The sequence below is a fragment of the Mytilus edulis genome, chromosome 2 (genome assembly GCF_963676685.1).
Source record: "Mytilus edulis chromosome 2, xbMytEdul2.2, whole genome shotgun sequence".
Classification (NCBI taxonomy): domain Eukaryota; kingdom Metazoa; phylum Mollusca; class Bivalvia; order Mytilida; family Mytilidae; genus Mytilus; species Mytilus edulis.
In genome coordinates, this window is record NC_092345.1 from 57,451,176 (window position 1) to 57,469,171 (window position 17,996).

Consider the following 17,996-nt stretch of genomic DNA (forward strand, 5'->3'; position numbering starts at 1 on the left):
GAAATTTTGCAATTCATTTATATTTGGTTAACTTGACCAGGCTTTCAACACCCAGAAGTTATAAAATAACTATTTATTTCACTATTTAAAATTATCAAGGGATACCATAGTCTGCAATCTTTACAGCCAGTAGAGTAGAAATAATGGATTAAGGAAATGTTTAGAGACATTTGGTAGGGAATTATAGTCGGTGATGGTAGTAAATAAAAACAAAAAGCTGTTAACTGGTTGATTTATTTGAGTATTCACATGTGCAGTAACCAATTGTTTTTTTTTACCTCTGTTTTACCTTAAAATGTCTGTTGCCTGCTTAAGGTACATTCTTGACATAGGCAGAGTTGTTATATTATAAAAAAGAAACCGTGGTGAGATTGCCAATGATTACCAATGAGACATCTCTGTTATCCTTTTTGTTTGATTAAACTGTATGCCACAAGTAAAATATTAACAAAATTATTCAAGTGAAATTTACTAGAATTTTGAAGTAAAAATTTGATAGTGTTTGATGAGGGATGCTTTTATAAGATACAAAATAAAATTGAAAATTAAGATAGAAATGCAAAGCAAATGAGTTTATATTCCCTATAAGCCTTGTTTATAGTTTTAATTTTTGTGGAATAATTTGTACATTAAAACATAAATACTGTTACCATATTTAGCTTTGCTGGAAAGACAAAACCTAATGGATTGTAAACTGATCATGAAGTGATGTGGAAATTTGTTAAAAGTAAATTATTTATTGTGCTTTGTAATTATTTGTGACAGTAGGAAACTGCTGATAGACTATTAATGGGATTTGTTTGAACAAAAATATACACAATTTATCACATACTTTTCCTTCTTTTACGTGTATGATGCTAGATTTGTTTTTGGATTAAGATATTTTTGCAAGTATAAAAATAAATTCAGAAAGAAAATAGCAGATACAAAATTTATTGGGAAACACACACATTACTGAAGAATACAACAGGTCATTTAAGCCTAAAAGTCTAGAGGTCAATAAGTAGGAATAAAAACAGAAGTGTGGGGTAGATGTAAATTAATGTGACAGCAACACAAAAAAAAACAAAAACTAAAAGACAACCAGAGGTCATGATAACATAAACTTTAAATTTGGTAGCAGTTATGTAAGCTTGATTGTTTAAGGTACAAAATTTATCTTTTTATAAATATACATGTGATGAAATCAGTTTTATACCACCAACTTGGTTTTTCTGAAACTACAAGATAACCGATGGATGAAGATATTGTCATATTGTGAATTTCCCTCATTTATTAGATAATGGTTGTTGATACATTTGTGGTATGAATGAGGGGTATAGGACCTTTATTGGGACTTTGGGAATTCTTGTTTTGAATTTCGGGATGTCAGGATTTTAACTTTTTTAAATTCAGGACTTCGGGATTTCGTGTTTTTCATGAATGCCAATCTGACAATCATGCACCAGAGATAAAAAGCTAGCATTTATAAAATATACAAAAGTTCATTCATAGTAGACCTTCAACCATGATCAAAACCCACACTGCATAGTTAGTATAAATTGCCACAGCATACAAAATATGTACAACTATTCAAATGAGAAAACCAACAGCCTGATTTATGGTAAACAATGAACAAAAACAAATATTTCAAGTTCAACAGCAAACACTGATTGATTTTAGTGTCTTTATTTGGTGTGTTCACATTAGACAATGTTAGGTTTGAGATGATTGTGAGCCCAACCCTTTCCTCAGTGAGCTATGCTTAAATTCTCTTTGTTTCTGAAGCTCCCACAATAATACTGGACACTTTCTTACAGTATACTATAGGGTTATTGCATGAATATTGGGGAATATTGTCCCGAGTAGAATTTTATATTGCACGAGCTTGCGAGTGCAACATATGTTCTACGAGGAACAATATTCCCCAATATTCATGCAATAACCCTTTTATTGTATAGCAATATAATATTTGAAAGTAAAAATTGGTTTAAACTAAGATTTTGTCGTTGATGACGTCATGAATTTTGAAGATTTATTGCACTAGTGCAATATTGGAATTTATTGCACGCTAACTTTTGGTTACTTTCTGTGGGAAATATTATATTGCTATGCAATAAATATAGATATTGTATATTTTACCATTTTGATACTGTTGTACAGCATTTGTTGATCAGACAATTGAATTTCACATTTATAAATTGGCTGGCAACATTTCACTTTGGAATAGCAGCCTTGTATTTTTCAATTACCTGCATTCTTCTGCTGTTTTTTTTTGTATTTACATTAGTTCTATTATTTATGACATTTTTATTTTATGTACCACATCTTAAATAATTACCTTTTTACTGGCAATTCTTTATAAAAAATTAAGAAGGTGATTTCTAGTATAGAAATAATATATATGTTTTTTTATGAGACATTTAAATTTGAAATTTAAAAATATATCTGGTTAGTATATCTAACTAAATTCACATAAATCTAATAAAATGATACTAACTAACTAACTCATAAATTTTGAACACAAAATTCTTTGACAGTGCAGAACATCTAGAATTCCTCTGAAAAGTAAATTAATTATATAAGAAAATGAAAAAATATATGAAAATAAGAGAAATATATATGAAAATAAGAAAGTAATTATGTCAGTTGATGCAGGTGATTTTGGTATGTGTATAAAAAAAGATCAAAGACATGGTGTAGTAATATTACAGCATATTCTGCCAAAGAATGTATTTAAAACAGTAAGTGATAATTTATGGAAACCATTGACATATGAGCATGCAGCTAAGGCTTTTTCTATTCTTGGAAGACCATGTTCTTATTCAAGCCTAAATGTACTGATATACTTCAAATAGTCATAGAATCTATTTTTTTTTAATACTGGTAGTCCAAATACCATGTGCTAATTCAAGATTTAAAGTACTGGTAAAGTACTTCAAATGATCACCAAATATTTTTTTTAATACTGGAAGTCCTGAATAACCATGTACTTTTTCAAGCTTAAGTACTGATATACTTCAAATAATACAATCTATTTTTTTTAATATTGGAAGTCCAAATACCATGTGCTAATTCAAGATTTATAGTACTGGTCAAGTACTTCAAATGGTCACCAAATATTTTTTTTTAATACTGGAAGTCCTGAATAACCATGTACTTATTTAAGCTTAAGTACTGAAGTACTTCAAATAGTCATAGAATCTATTTTTTTTAATACTGGAAGTCGAATACATGTGCTAATTCAAGCTTAAGTAATGAAGTACATGTACTTCAAATAGTCACGGATCATTTTGATAGCCATTAAAAAAATACAGATCTTATCATCTTAGTGATTCAGATTGATTATAGCTTTATGTAAGAATTGACTTAATACTGGTACTATGAGAACATTAATCGTTATTATATTTACATTGAGCCAAATAGTCAAAGGTTTGAGGATCTTCTATGACATATTAAAGAAAAATATAGAGCATACAGTAAAGCATAGGTCTAAAATTATAACCAACTTGTTTAACTGCAAAATTAACAAACTTTTGATACTCCAAATAATCTGTGAAAATCATCAGCTATTTCCCTTTAATTAGCTTAATTCATAGACGGAATAATCAAATGAACAAGAACTTCATACAACATCTGAAGGATTGAGATTACTGCCTTCTGATATACTGGTATCACCTGTCATATTACTGTTTGTCAAATTTAAAAAATTACTATATAAACCCTAATGTTAGGATCTTTGTAAAATTGTATTTTTAGAGTGTCATGAAGTGGTTTTCTATAGGGCAAACAGCTGTAATTTTAGAAAGGCATTCAAAAGATGAATGAAGAAATTGGAATAAAGCATGTGTGGAAAACTTCAGTGTCATGACACACTAATAAAACAAGTTTAGTAAAATGACATTGAAGATTGTGGTGACCATACAGCAGAATGGACAAACATTTCGATGACACCATATGGCATGCTCTGAATTGCCCTTATAATGTTTGGATACCGGAATACTTGAAATGCTTGAAATTGTTATTAAGCTTTTGATTTTAAGAAGAGCTAGAAGTTTTTCATTTTTACATGAAAGGGATCCTCATAAATTTTGCTAAGCAGATGCAAAATACAACTTAACTCTTTTATTCTTTGGAATTTTGAAGACATTAATTTCCCATTATATACTTATAACTAAATGTTATAGATTTCAACAAGCCAGAAGATTTATGATTCTTTTATGAATTAAATCTTCTTTGTTTTGTACTGATTTTTATAGCAGTCATGTCATTAAGATTTTATTACAGAAGTAATTGGTAAACTTTGAAATGATTTTTTTGTAAATTAAGGAGTAGAATCTGTTAATTTGACGTAGTTTGTTTGGTATGTAAACTACCAATTCCTTTGATAAAAAATAAAAATAACCTGATAATCCGTCCGTTTGATCTTGAAGTATAATAGCAGTAAAAGAACAAAACTTTAATGGAATAAACCTATCAATTTGTCAATAAATTTGAATGAAAAAAGAAAAGGTGAATTGAATTGAAAACCTAGCCTGTAATTACAGTCATTTTTAGTTTGTAATTTCTGTGTGAAGATCCTGTGATCTGAAAGTAATCGTACTAATTGCATGTATTTCTTTTGTTAATCTTATGTGTGGTCACTTTTGTAGTTTCTGGCCTTTTGACTCCTTTATTGCTTTGAATGTTTTGTAAATCTTGTTGAAATGAGTTTAAGTTACAGTAGTCTGATATGAGGGTTCACAAGAGCTGCTTGCTTCACTTGATCATAAATCTATGTTCTTAAACAAACTTTAGGAAGTGTTATGATCAAATCTGAAAAAAAGTTGTTCATCTAGATCTGGACAGGGTGCAAAAATGGAGTAGGTTTAAAAATAAAATTGTGAGATCTCAAACCTCACCCTATACCTCTAGCCAATGTAGAATAAACAAGCACATGTAGCAACCTTCCAAATAAAAGTAAATATAGGCAATAGTCAATGTACAGCCTAAAACAATGTGCAACACAGCTTTGAAAGTCCCTGTCATGAAAAGCTTTTGAATAACAATGTATTAAAATGAATAAAATGAGTCTTTTATTGGGTTTGTTGTTATTATTTATTAAGAACTTTATTAACAGAAGATACAGATTAAAAAGTAGTAATACCATTTCATTAAAGTTTTCATTAGATTTTATTCCCATTGAGAACAAAATTTGTATTTGATGCTGAGCATTTATTGTACACAAGGTGTCACCAATGCAATCTATTACCTGTACCATATCCAATATAGCCCTTTCACTAAACTAGTACAGTTACCTATTGAAATGATTACAAGACATATATTGTATGAACAGAATGTAATTTGTAAAATAATATGATTTTAATAGGGTTCAATAAAAGAATCATGTTGAAATAACTTTGCATAAAATCAATTATCTACCAAACTTATTTTTGATTGATTTATATGTTATGACATAAGTATGAAATATAAAGATTTTAAAATTATTGTCTCATATTTGCTACATAAAGGTTATATTAATTCAAATACATAGATGATCATTTTCTTCTATATCATGTTTCAGATGATCTCCATGGGAAAAAATTAGTTTCCCATATTTGAAAAGTATTTATTTTTAAACTTGTCTGGTATCTGATTGCATCTCAATCATTTCAAAAGGTGTTCAACTCCTATTGAAAAGGTGTTGTGGTACCTTTTTTTATGCCCAACCTACGATAGTAGAGGGGTATTATGTTTTCTGGTCTGTGCCTCTTTGCGTTCATACATCCGTGTGTCTGTTCGTCCCTTCGTCCCACTTCAGGTTAAAGTTTTCGGTCAAGGTAGTTTTTGATGAAGTTGAAGTCCAATCCACTAGAAACTTAGTACACATGTTCCCCATGATATGATCTTTCTAATTTTTATGCCAAATTATAGTTTTAACCCCAATTTCATGGTCCACTGAACATAGAAAATGAACGTGCAAAGTTCAGGTTAAAGTTTTTGGTCAAGGTAGTTTTTGATGAAGTTAAAGTCACATCTACTTGAAACTTAGTACACATGTTCCCTTTGATATGATCTTTCTAATTATACCCCCGCTTTAAAAAAGAGGGGGTATACTGTTTTACCTCTGTCTGTCCTTCCGTCAGTCAGTCTGTCCGTCCCATGAATATTTTTCGTCGCATTTTTCTCAGGAACTACAATACAAGGATTTCTGAAATTTGGTTTCAGGGTTTATCTAAGTCAGCTATACCGTGTGATGCGTTTTCCGATTGATCACTTGACAACTTCCTGTTTACCGAACACTTGTATGATTTTACACATGATAGCCAAGTTGAAAATTTTCGTCACATTTTTCTCAGGAACTACAATTCAAGGATTTCTGAAATTTGGTTTCAGGGTTTATCTAAGTCAGCTATACTGTGTGATGCGTTTTCAGATTGATCACTTGACAACTTCCTGTTTACCGAACACTTGTATGATTTTACACATGATAGCCAAGTTGAAAATTTTCGTCACATTTTTCTCAGGAACTACAATACAAGGATTTCTGAAATTTGGTTTCAGGATTTATATAAGTCAGCTATACCGTGTGATGCATTTGCAGATTCATCACTCGACAACTTCCTGTTTACCGAACACTTGCATATTTTTACACTATTAATATTATCCACTTGCGGCGGGTGTATCATCAGTGAGCAGTAGCTCGCAGTTTCACTTTTCCAAATTAAAGTTTTGACCCCAATTTCACGGTCCACTGAACATAGAAAATTATAGTGTGAGTGGGGCATCTGTGTACTATGGACACATTCTTGCTTAAAATGTGTTGGGGCCGTTTTCAAAAAGTGTTTGGGCCCCCTTTTATAAGGTTTTGGGCATATTAATTGCAATTAAAGTCTTCTTTTTTCTCCTCTTCCAGCTAGTTTTGTCCAAAGGGCCAATGTGTGACCTTTTATGCCATCACAACAAAATAGTGATAGAATTATTTCAAAGTTTGATGCTGGATTCATCAGATGAGCTTGTATATCTGATTGAAAGAGTAAGAGGACATTGGTAATACATCAAACTACCAATACAAAATCTTAAAATACATCTTGGGATAAGATATATTTGAATGGAAACTGCAAAATTCTGTCATTGGTAAAATAAATTCTATCCTTTGATGCATTTGAAAACTAGACATGATTTCTTAAATTTGTGCTGATATTATCCATTTATCCAAGTTCTGGATGAAAAATTGAATATTTAACATCATCAAAAAGCATAAAACATTAGTCTGTTATGAAACGAAAAAGCAATGTTTTTAAATGGTTCATTTTCTGCTTGACTTTTGACTTTTCTGAGTGAATTTATTCCAAAATAAATGAATGAAGTCAATAAATGCCGGTAAATAGATTACATTTGAAAATATAATTATAGTGAGTAATTTACAAGTCTGTCTCTTGGAAATTAGGAATTCAGAAAATGCTGTGGCACAAAGGCCTTGGAATACTAAAATAAGGGAGAACAATAAGGAGTTTTTCATGAAAAAATGCTTCATTGCATCATATGTAAATTTACTTTTTTGTATAAACAATGAATCACAGGTTTTTTTTTAAAGAATAATTGATGCATAATATTCCGATAAAGTCTTTGAATATATAGATTGACAGATAGATTTTTTAAATATTCTGGTTTGCTAGAACTGCTTCTGAGTTTGACAAACAGTTGATAAAATAGTACAATGGAAAATTGCAAAAGATTGTTGTAATACTTATTAACAGCAGTTTTATGAAAATAAATGTACTAAAAGATATAAGAAGATGTGGTTTGAGTGCCAATGATGCAACTCTCCATTTGAGTCACAATTTGGAAAAGTAAACCAATATAGGTTTATGATATTTTGATAAATTGCTCAATCACTCACTTTGCTCCGTTTATTGAACTTTGTCATTTTCTAGAAGATAGGTTTTTAATTTTTTTCCTATTTAGTAGTACTTTTTTAATCCAGTATTTCACTTGTCCTGCTGACTGCTAGTATTGTATTGTTTCTCTACAATAACAGTAAAAAATAAACGATTTGATGAAAATGCATTCATAATTGGAAATTAATAAGTTTCAAGCTGTTGTTAATGAATTAATACACAGATCAATCAATATTTTTTCTCATATTAAAACAATTTATAATGAATACAATATTTTATAAATTGTGCAAAGAAGTATTCTAAAACAAATTAATTTTTCAAGCTGTTTCAAGTTTTCAGTTTAAAACAATTGATTTTCTTTTGCAGATTTCTGATTTTAAAGAAAAATGTGTGAGAACATCTGAGATTTTTGATAAAAATAACAATTTTAAGAAATAGAAATATCTGCAGACAGATCAATTGTATAGAGAAAAATGTCTATAAAAACTACATGATTTCAGCATGAAAATATGTTTTATTAATTAAACTATTGAAGCGTAGCTTGTTACATGGGATGAATATTTCAGTCTGCATGTTATCTATGATGAGTTGTATGGAGATAGCTGTCAAGATAAAGATGAGTTAAATATAATGAAAAGTAGTTCATTATATGCATTAATTTGTATAAGGGAGATAACTATTTCACTGGAAGCTACTTTTGTACTATTCAGGTGATGTAAGTTATTTTGTTTCTATTAGAAAAAAAATGAAAAATTGAGACCTGTTGTTATTTTATAATTAGATTGCAGACAAAAGTAATAATTTTTTAATTATCTGGATTCTTAATGAGTTATTGTTGTTACACTTTTCTATTAATTTTTCATTGATAAATACTTAATATCTTTAAAAAACGAGCAAATATGTGCTTGAGAAAAACATGTAATCTATATTGAAAATTTTGCTAATCATTAAAAAATAAGAAGATGTGTTATGATTGATTTCCAACGAGACAAATCTCTACTAGAATTGAAATGATGTAGAAGTGGACAACTATAGGTAACTTTACAGCCTTCAACATTGAGCAAAGCCTTTACTGCATAGTGAGCTATACAAGGCCCTGAAATGACAAATGTAAACCACCATTGAGAAACAAGAGAACTTGAAAGGCCTGGTTTATGTACAAGAATTAAACAAATATGATGTACAACAACTTAGACATCCACTGGCACTGAATTACAGGCTATTAATGAATAAAGTAAATTATGAATTAGGATACTGGATATGCAATCAGATTATAAATTACATAATAAACATGCAAAATTTCTGAATTCACAGCAATCATCACAGTCAGAATTTGAAAGCTGTTTTCTTATTGCTGTCTTTATCTTGGTGTTAACTAAAAAGGTTTTCAGAGATGAGCAAGACACTTAACATATAAATGATTGCCCTTGCCACTGCTTAAAGTATTCTTCATGGAGAATTTTCAGACTTAATTCATACGATGTGCCTTTTTAATACATCTGTGATCAGAAATAACATTCAACTTTCTGAGTCTGTGTCCACAGGTCAAAGTTGCAGTTATCAATTATTCTGTCATAAAACATAATATCCAAACAAATTTCTTAGACAAGCTAAAGATTTTTTAATCATCAACATAGAAACACGAAAAACCTATTAATCTTCAGCTTTTGTAGTCTTCTTAAATGTTTTTCGAGACTAAACAGGTGCTTTATAAGCTCTCCAGAGAATTTAATGGAAAATGAGAACAATTGTCCTTGTTTTTGGCATTCAGGATTTGATGTCTAAGAAATCTCCTTATGGATTCTTAGAAAAGTGGATGATGTATTTATCAAATCAACCTTAGGGAATAAGTGCTAATAAGTAATTCGTTATAAATAGTATATTGTTCTATTTTTAATTTCCTAAGCTGTAATAAATGTTTATGATTTAGAGAAAAATGTGAATTGATCTCAAAACATTAATTGATCCAGAAGTAAAAATGATTAAGGACTTGGTATAAAAATATATTGCCTAAAAGTCATACTTCAGTGATTCCCTATATAACCAACCAAATTTTCCCTACTAATGACCCCCCTCCAGGGCCCCCTGGAATTGCCTATGGTTTTCTATAGTTCTAACTCTGGGATGAAGAGTGATTCTAACAGTTGTTTTGTTCTTACAATTGTTACTTAAGGTGGGGTTATATTTTTAATTGGAAACAACAAAACTTCTAAATACCCACTCAAATTGAAACTCTATAACAATTGCTTGGTAAAAGCTTTTTTATTGTTGTTCAATATCAATTTTTTATTAAACCAATTTTTCCCTAAGGTAATCGTGACTATCTGCGATTATTTTTAGAAAAATAATGACATATTTATTTATCTTTTGTTTTTGTCTCCATCTTAAAACCATTTTATTGCTAGAAAATAAGAAGAGCTTTACCTATTTAAGTCTGTAGAGAATTCTTTTATGATAAAGACAATGTCCTGTTAAGAAAAGTATTCATATTTCATGTAGTCTCCTGAGATATCAATAAAGATTTATATTACAGTAGCTTGTTAAATTATTATCATCATTTTTCATATCTTATGTATGTCTGTAGGGGGACTTAATGCCTGTTGATTATATATGTTTTCTGGTAAACATAATAATTTGCTTAATTAAAGCCACATTGGTAACTGGCATCTTACTTAATGTTGATTTTAAGGTAGGAAAAGCAACAAGGCATCATCAGTTTTATAATCAATATCAGAAGTGATCATATTGCATGTAAAATATTTTATTTTTACAGTGATGAGAAGTGTTGGGATTTATAAAGATTTGCTTGGGACATTAAAAGGATATTAACTTACTAATTCAGGTAAGAAAGTTTATAAATTGTTGTACACTATTGATATCAGAATATTTGTCCATAAGTTCCAGAAGAAATATGTCTTGTAGTTATTTATTGATTGATAAAAAAAAGCAGAGGTTACAGATTGTCTAAAATTTGGCTTTTCCTACCTTCTTTATGCTCATCTGGCTGAAGGCCTTAGCTGTACCCTTTTTGCAATGTGGTGTCTGTCATCAGTTGAATCTTATAGAGGTCTCTTAATTTCCTCTGCAACAACTGAACCAATTAAAATGGCATTATTTTTTTTTTTTAAATTTTATGTTTTTGTGTCTTGTTATCCTGAAAGCTATAATAGATAGGCAGAAAACAAAGACAGTAAATTGAAGATAAGCAATACAATATTTAAAAAAAAATAGTTTAACCCAATCATAAAATTGATTCCTTATAACCGTTATAATAAGCCCGTATATGACAGAAACGGTGATCTTTAAAAATACCATGATTACATACACCATCAATCTCGAATGACTACCTAATATAGAAGATTATATAGTGACAATTTTTGGCCAGTTTTAGCAGTTTATCATGTTCCATGTATCTTGAAAAATGTTCTATTTCAAAGCCAGGACAAAAACACAAAGAAATAACAAGAGATGAAAGATAACTGACTCAAAAGACACATGGAAGTGTTTTGATTTTACTTTTTTTCTAAGAACATCTATGCAATATTCATGTATTCTTTGATTGAGAAAATTAAGCTATTATTAAGTTTTGATGTTTTTGTTTATATTGTGCTGTTCAAAACCTATGACTTTATTGATGTTCACATCTTATCTCCTTTCATGCATTGTAGATGCAAGAGCAAATACTTACATTTTCAATTTTAGTGACAAACTTCCAATTACTTTGTACATGAAATGTTAAAAGTGGAGTTTTTGTACATGTAGAACCAAAAGCTTTTCCCCATAAAGTCAATTGAACACTGTTTTTTCATGTCTGTTCAGTTTAAAAAATTACAGGAATATATTTTTGCTAAAATTGTAAATCTTTAATCCTGGGTTATTTTGATTTTTGCACTTATATTAATGTGGTTCTTCTCAGTGCATTCACATAAAATGTTCAATGCAATTCGAATAAATGTACTAAAAAGCAATTTCTTTTGGCTATAAAGGAGGGCTTTGGACACATCCCCAATTCCCCTGGATCCACCCCCTTGTACTTTGATGTTAAAATAGTTCAAACACATTTATTCACACTTTAGTAATAGATGGGCCTGATGGAGAGACCTTGAATTGGTTGTCCATGCGATAGTCTGACCACAAAATATGTAGTTTTGTTTTGTATTATATAACTCAGCAATAATTTGTTTGAGATTACCTTACAACTATGTAGTATGATACAGCAATTTAATTCACTAAAACTGCTAAATATAGGTAATTACAAAAAACTGTATATAAAAATAATTTACTGCTTTACATACTATAACTGTAAACAAGTCATATTTAACAAGAATTTCTGTAGACAGTTTATTTTATCATTGTCTCTGATTTAAACCATACAACATAACTTTAATAATAACCATGTAAGGGAGACAACTCTTTTACCTTTTTATCATTATTTTGTACAGAGTATAATAAAAAAAGTATTAGAGATATATTGTTAGATATCTTTTTACCTGGTAATATATTGCATAAACTTAAGATAAGCTGTGAAGTAAATAAATATAAATGGCTTCTTATCATGTAGATATTTAAGTAGATAATAAGTAGAATTGCAGTTTATGTTTATTTGAAGTGCCTGTTGATGATATGATGTTATAAAAACACATGCATTCATAAGTAAATTACAAGAATGTAGTCTTTTAAAATTTAATGCTGTTGAAACGGTAACATTGTAAATAGATGAACCTTCTTGCACTCAAAATTCATTTTTTGTAAGGTATATTTGTAATTCTTGGTGTTAAAGAAATGTCCATAAAAAGGTTAAATTGCCTGAATGAAGAGTAAAGAAACACTTGCTGTGTTATATAGATATCCTATGTACTGCATCATGATGAAATTTTCTGAATGGCATTGAAGCCATGCAGAGAAAAGAAGAAACTTTTTTGGCTGTATGCAACTGGTGGAATATTTCTTAGGACATGAGTGGAAGGGAAAGTGATTAAGGCTAATTAATGACATATGCTAGGTAGACAAGCATCATTGTGTAACTGTGGGGTAAATAGCTTTTTCATGATCACACAAAAATATAGGTCTTTGTGATACTAAACAGCAATGCAATTAAATAGACATTTGTATTTGTGTTATTGTGTACTGCACAGAAGTTCTTGTGATTGTCATTTTGTGTACAGCATTCTAATATATGCTTTTGAGATATTGCATTTTAAAAGAAGAAATGGATTTGTGATCAATGAAAAACATATGTATTTGTAATATTGGATTTAAAGAGATCATAAAAGTGTTATTTGGACAATAGATTGAACTTCTTGGTATCTCAATTATAGTTTTGAAAATATATATGGTATTATTAACATTTATTTGTTAATTTCAGATTGCCTGAAACCCATATTAAGAGGATTATTTTTATGAAGGTGCTGGATTTTTAGTTAATCAAATCTCAAAGGTATGGTACCATATACACAATTGCAAATGTTCTTAGAAAAAAATGTATACTGTTAGTTCAGAAAATTTAACTTTCAACTAGAACACACCTGTGAAATTGCTGGTCCGTGACTGAATTAAAATATATAAATATGTATCAGCCTTATTTTAGCCTGGATACTTAGTATTGATATTGTCATCTGATAAAGTCATGTTGATAATAAGATTCACAGTTTTCTCTACTTTCAAAATCTTTCTGTTTGAAACCGTTGACCTGGAACTTATCAATTATTGGTTTAAATATTAATTATTTGACAACAATAGGGCCTGGAATGAAGTAATTTTTTATCAACAGCATTGTCCAATATTAGCTATAGATAAAGTTGAATTCTTCGTTTCTCTGTTTTGCATCATGCCGGCTAACAAATTGGAAACTGTACCTATACGCCTTATTTTAAGTCTAGAATTTTAGTATTCGTATTGTCATCTTTTAAAGTCATACTGATTAAAATACTACAATAGAAAACAATGTGACAATGATAGAATTTAGTAATGTCACCCCTGTGATAATGATCTGTGTATATAGCAAATCCTAAATACACCGTTTGGGGTTGCGTCTGTCAGATGCGGAACATACAGATAAGATATAGGTAACATGTGAATATACTATTGGTATCAGTATCGGATTTGACCCGGAACTTGTTAATTATTGGCAATATTAATTATGGGGGAAACAATAGGGTCTGGAGTGGTGTAATTTTTAATCAACACCATTGTCTTATATTAGCAATAAAAAGTTGAATTCTTTGATTTGTCGTTTTTACCCCATGACGGCTGACAAATTGGACCTCGTTATTTTAGTATTATAGATATTTCAGATTATTTTTTAGATTTCAGGGAATTTTGAATGCAAATAACGATTCTTGGAAAAATAATGCTATCAAAATTTAAACTGGGAGACATGATATCACTTGACCTAACCAATTTTTTTCCCGCAATAATAAAGAACACAGCAAACTTTATGAATTAACAGGAATTTAATCCTATATGAAATCAGGTGGCATAGGAATTTTTGCTAACAGTATGTTATGGGTTATACATGTATTATAAGTTAAAATGTACGATCTTATGTTACTTTCATCCACACCATTTGGACTTGATGGATAGTTGGCCATCACAATTCACCACACAGTCCTGTAATATTCTCATATCCAAAACTGCCATCATTTCTCATATGCATGTTTCCTGAAAGTATGCAAATATGAAAAAATGATGGTAATCAATTAAAACAGCACATCTTTAATTTTATGGGTTTTATCTGGTGTTGACTACCATGTATCAATAATGGCATGTGTTTCACAAACATTACTGGTTTTTTATTTGATATCAAAATTTGATAAGGGAATCAAAATCAGTTCACATAAAATACTGAATCAAATTCATGCCTTTTTCTTAAATTTTGCCAAATGTTTCAGGAATTCACTGAAGCCGAAATTGGATATGTAACCTTGGTTTATGATTGTGTTGCTTATATTCTATTTCGGTGGGACGTTTATATTAGATCTGACCATTCCCTGTTTGTTTCTCTGTTTATACATAGTTTGGCTTCGTAAAACATTTTATGAGGGTCAGTTTATTTCTGTAAAACCCACGTCAAACCAAAAACATCTGTTAAAAGGGAAATCAATGCTGGCTATTCAGACTTTTATTACACAGGATAATGAAATGTATTAACAAATTGCATTGTTTTTCAGGTGCAATTTATTTTCCCATCCCATGAAATCATTTGGAATTAGATGTTTTTCAACAAATACATTTAACATCATCAGACAGGGTTGGGCTAGTATAGAATTGTATGAAAGTATGGAATGAGTTTAATATAGATGTTTATCTAATTGATAAGTTACAAATAATACTAAATTATCTCATTTTTACTGACTTGATTATTGAAGGAATAGCTTTTAATATTTGACACTGTTTGCAGTGTCATCATAATTGTCTTCAACAGCTACATTTTGTCAAGTTGATCTGCTGTATAATTTAACTCCCCTCTCCTTCTAATAGTAACAACCTTTAAAGATGGGTTCATGGGTATACATAATCACTATGTGTGCAGGTTGAATTATAAGTGGTAGGTCTGTTTTAGAACATTTAAATGTCTTTTATGTATTGATATCTGGTATTATTTTTGCTTATCTTTCATCATACAGTTCTTAACAGTTTTCAAGAATTCAAACAGTTCCTTGTTATAATATGATAACAGGAGATGTGGAATATATATCAATAAGACAACAACTAAACAACAAACTTAAACAAAAGTTTTAACTCTATCTGCAATACAAAAGCTATCTTTTCTTTACATTCAAATTAAGCCACAATTTATAATTTGACACTGTATAAGTAATGAAGTAAAATTTATAGACAAAATAAGTTTTCTAAAATTTTTGTACCCATTTTTTTAGAGGCTTGCTGAATCAAGCCTTGGGGTGTTGGATTTTCTCACTATGTTGAAGACCCATTGGTGGCCTTCACTTGTTTTTTGTTCTTTCAGGCTGGGTTGTCTCTTTGACACATTCCCTATTTCCATTCTCAATTTTATTGCAAAAGTGTCATTTCTTCTATTAACTATTTTAGCATTAGACAATTATATCTTTGTCCTTTTTTGGAGGTTCCATTGTGAATTTCATGTTTCCTTATCTCCAGAGGTGAGAAGACATTGTTCATGCAGCCTATTGATTTGTCTTATGTTATCAGTCAGTCTCAGTAATGATGTGTCATTAATTACAAACTATTCCTGGTGTGAACATCTGACTTGGTCCGGGACTGAATCAAATTATGAACATGAGCAGTAGTTACAATTATACAATCTACATGTACATGTATACATGATACAAGAATTTGATAATTGTTTTATTTGCCAAAAGTATATTTGTTGCTTATGATTGCTCATTCCTAGAGGCTTATTTCATACTACCGTAATTCTGAATGGATATCCATTGCGCAGTATAAAATTTTTAGATTTTCATATGAAATTTAGCTTTTATTTATCAGACACATTTATTAATGACAACACACATGAGAGCTAGAAAATGCAAGCTGTCAAATACACAAATAATAATATGCAATGGAAATATAAAAAGCTATAAAGATCTAATGTCTGTCAGATTATTGTTGAATGAACATCTGACGTAATATTAGTACTTTTTAATTTTCAAATTTAAGGGCCAAACAAAAAAATTTTTTTTTTTATTATTAAGGTTGAAAAAAAAAATCCTACCGTTATAATTCTTCTGCCAAAGTTAATCACTAATACAGAAAATAGTTGATGTCAAAATGATTTTCTGTTATTAATAAATCTTTCTATTTGAAACTTGTAATATATTACATGATTGCAAAAGAGAACTAATAACACCAAGAAATCAATCTTTTTCCATATTAAATTTGATAAAGGGAGGATGGTAGAACATGGTAGAATGTGACATCAACAGTTTTTGGACAAACCTTCTCTTCTCTTAACCTCTATTTGATAACACAATGTTGTACTTTTATTGATATTTGTGCTGTTGCTATTACAAAGAAGTGATTTTAAGTTTGTGTTTATCTTTTCCTTGGAGAATATTAGTATGAAAAGTAGATAGTTCTTTTGTATAGGACAGTTCCTTGAAGTTGTGCCATAGATGTCAGATTCATTTAAATATAATAAAAGATGTTCTCAATCACAGGCATTGTTGCTTTGAGAATAACATTATAAAACTGTTATACATTCTGTCATATGTTTATATATAGTCATATCTTATTTTCAATATCATAGATAAGTTTGCAGCATGAAATTTAAACATGAAAGATTGAAATCAACTATCTGAAACAGAAAATGTCTTTTATAGTTGATAAAATTTGAAACAAATCATTACAAAAGGATTTAAAGAAACTCAATCAGTTATTTTATTGGCTGAAGTGTGTTGCGTAAAATTTGAAAAGATCATTAGTTTTAAGATCTATGTAAGAAATTGGTTGCCTTTATAACGTGATAACAACGAGTCCTAATTGGCAGCTTGACTTATTATTGTCTTTAATTCCATTTCTGTTCAGAACATTCAGAATTACGGAATCAATATAGAAGGAACTGTACATTAAATGCTTATTGTTTTCTTACAGATTTTGCGTTAAGTGTTGGATTATTTTATGGAAATATTTACATAATTGAGGAGCATTCAACAGATTACGAGGTAAGTCACAAATAAAATGATTGCGAAGAGCCGTGAAAGAAATTGACATTCTGTCTTCTTATATATGGAGGATATACATCATTAGACTCAGATTTCATGTTCATTTAAAGAAGCTTTTGAACTTGTTATTGGAAAGTGAACACTTTCTGTGAGTACAAACTATCAAGAAAATGGGTACATTTTTTACGTTAATTAAAAGATTAGAAAGAGCAAATTTATAGGCATTTTCTTGAAAAAAGGCTACAATATTTTGATGGTTTTGGCTTAGATAACTTTTTTAGCCTGGTCATTTGTTGGATTCATATAACTTATCATATCTAGTATTATAATGACTGAATCTTTAACATTACATTAAGATAAGGAATATATTTTTAAAATAAGATGAATGATTTGAACTGATTTTAAAAATTTTACTTGTCACTTGTTTTATGCCAAAATTTCTACTAATGCCAGTATACCAAATAACATACAAAACTGCTTATTTAATAGAGTTTTA

General features: G+C 29.6%; 1 protein-coding gene across 9 annotated transcripts in view; it reads left to right on the forward strand.

Moving 5' to 3' along the window:
- The window catches only part of LOC139512495 (thrombospondin type-1 domain-containing protein 7B-like), a 187,851-nt gene that overhangs the window by 52,397 nt on the left and 117,458 nt on the right, over positions 1–17,996 (forward strand). For 6 of the 9 annotated variants that reach the window (XM_071300138.1, XM_071300142.1, XM_071300141.1 and 3 more), the window contains 3 exons: positions 10,633–10,701; positions 13,225–13,296; positions 17,430–17,500. The gene's annotated coding sequence lies outside the window, so the exon portion shown is untranslated. Of the gene's footprint in view, positions 1–8,331; positions 8,575–10,632; positions 10,702–13,224; positions 13,297–17,429; positions 17,501–17,996 lie in introns of those variants that run through there. The other 3 variants (XM_071300144.1, XM_071300140.1, XM_071300143.1) reach the window with 2 other exon arrangements.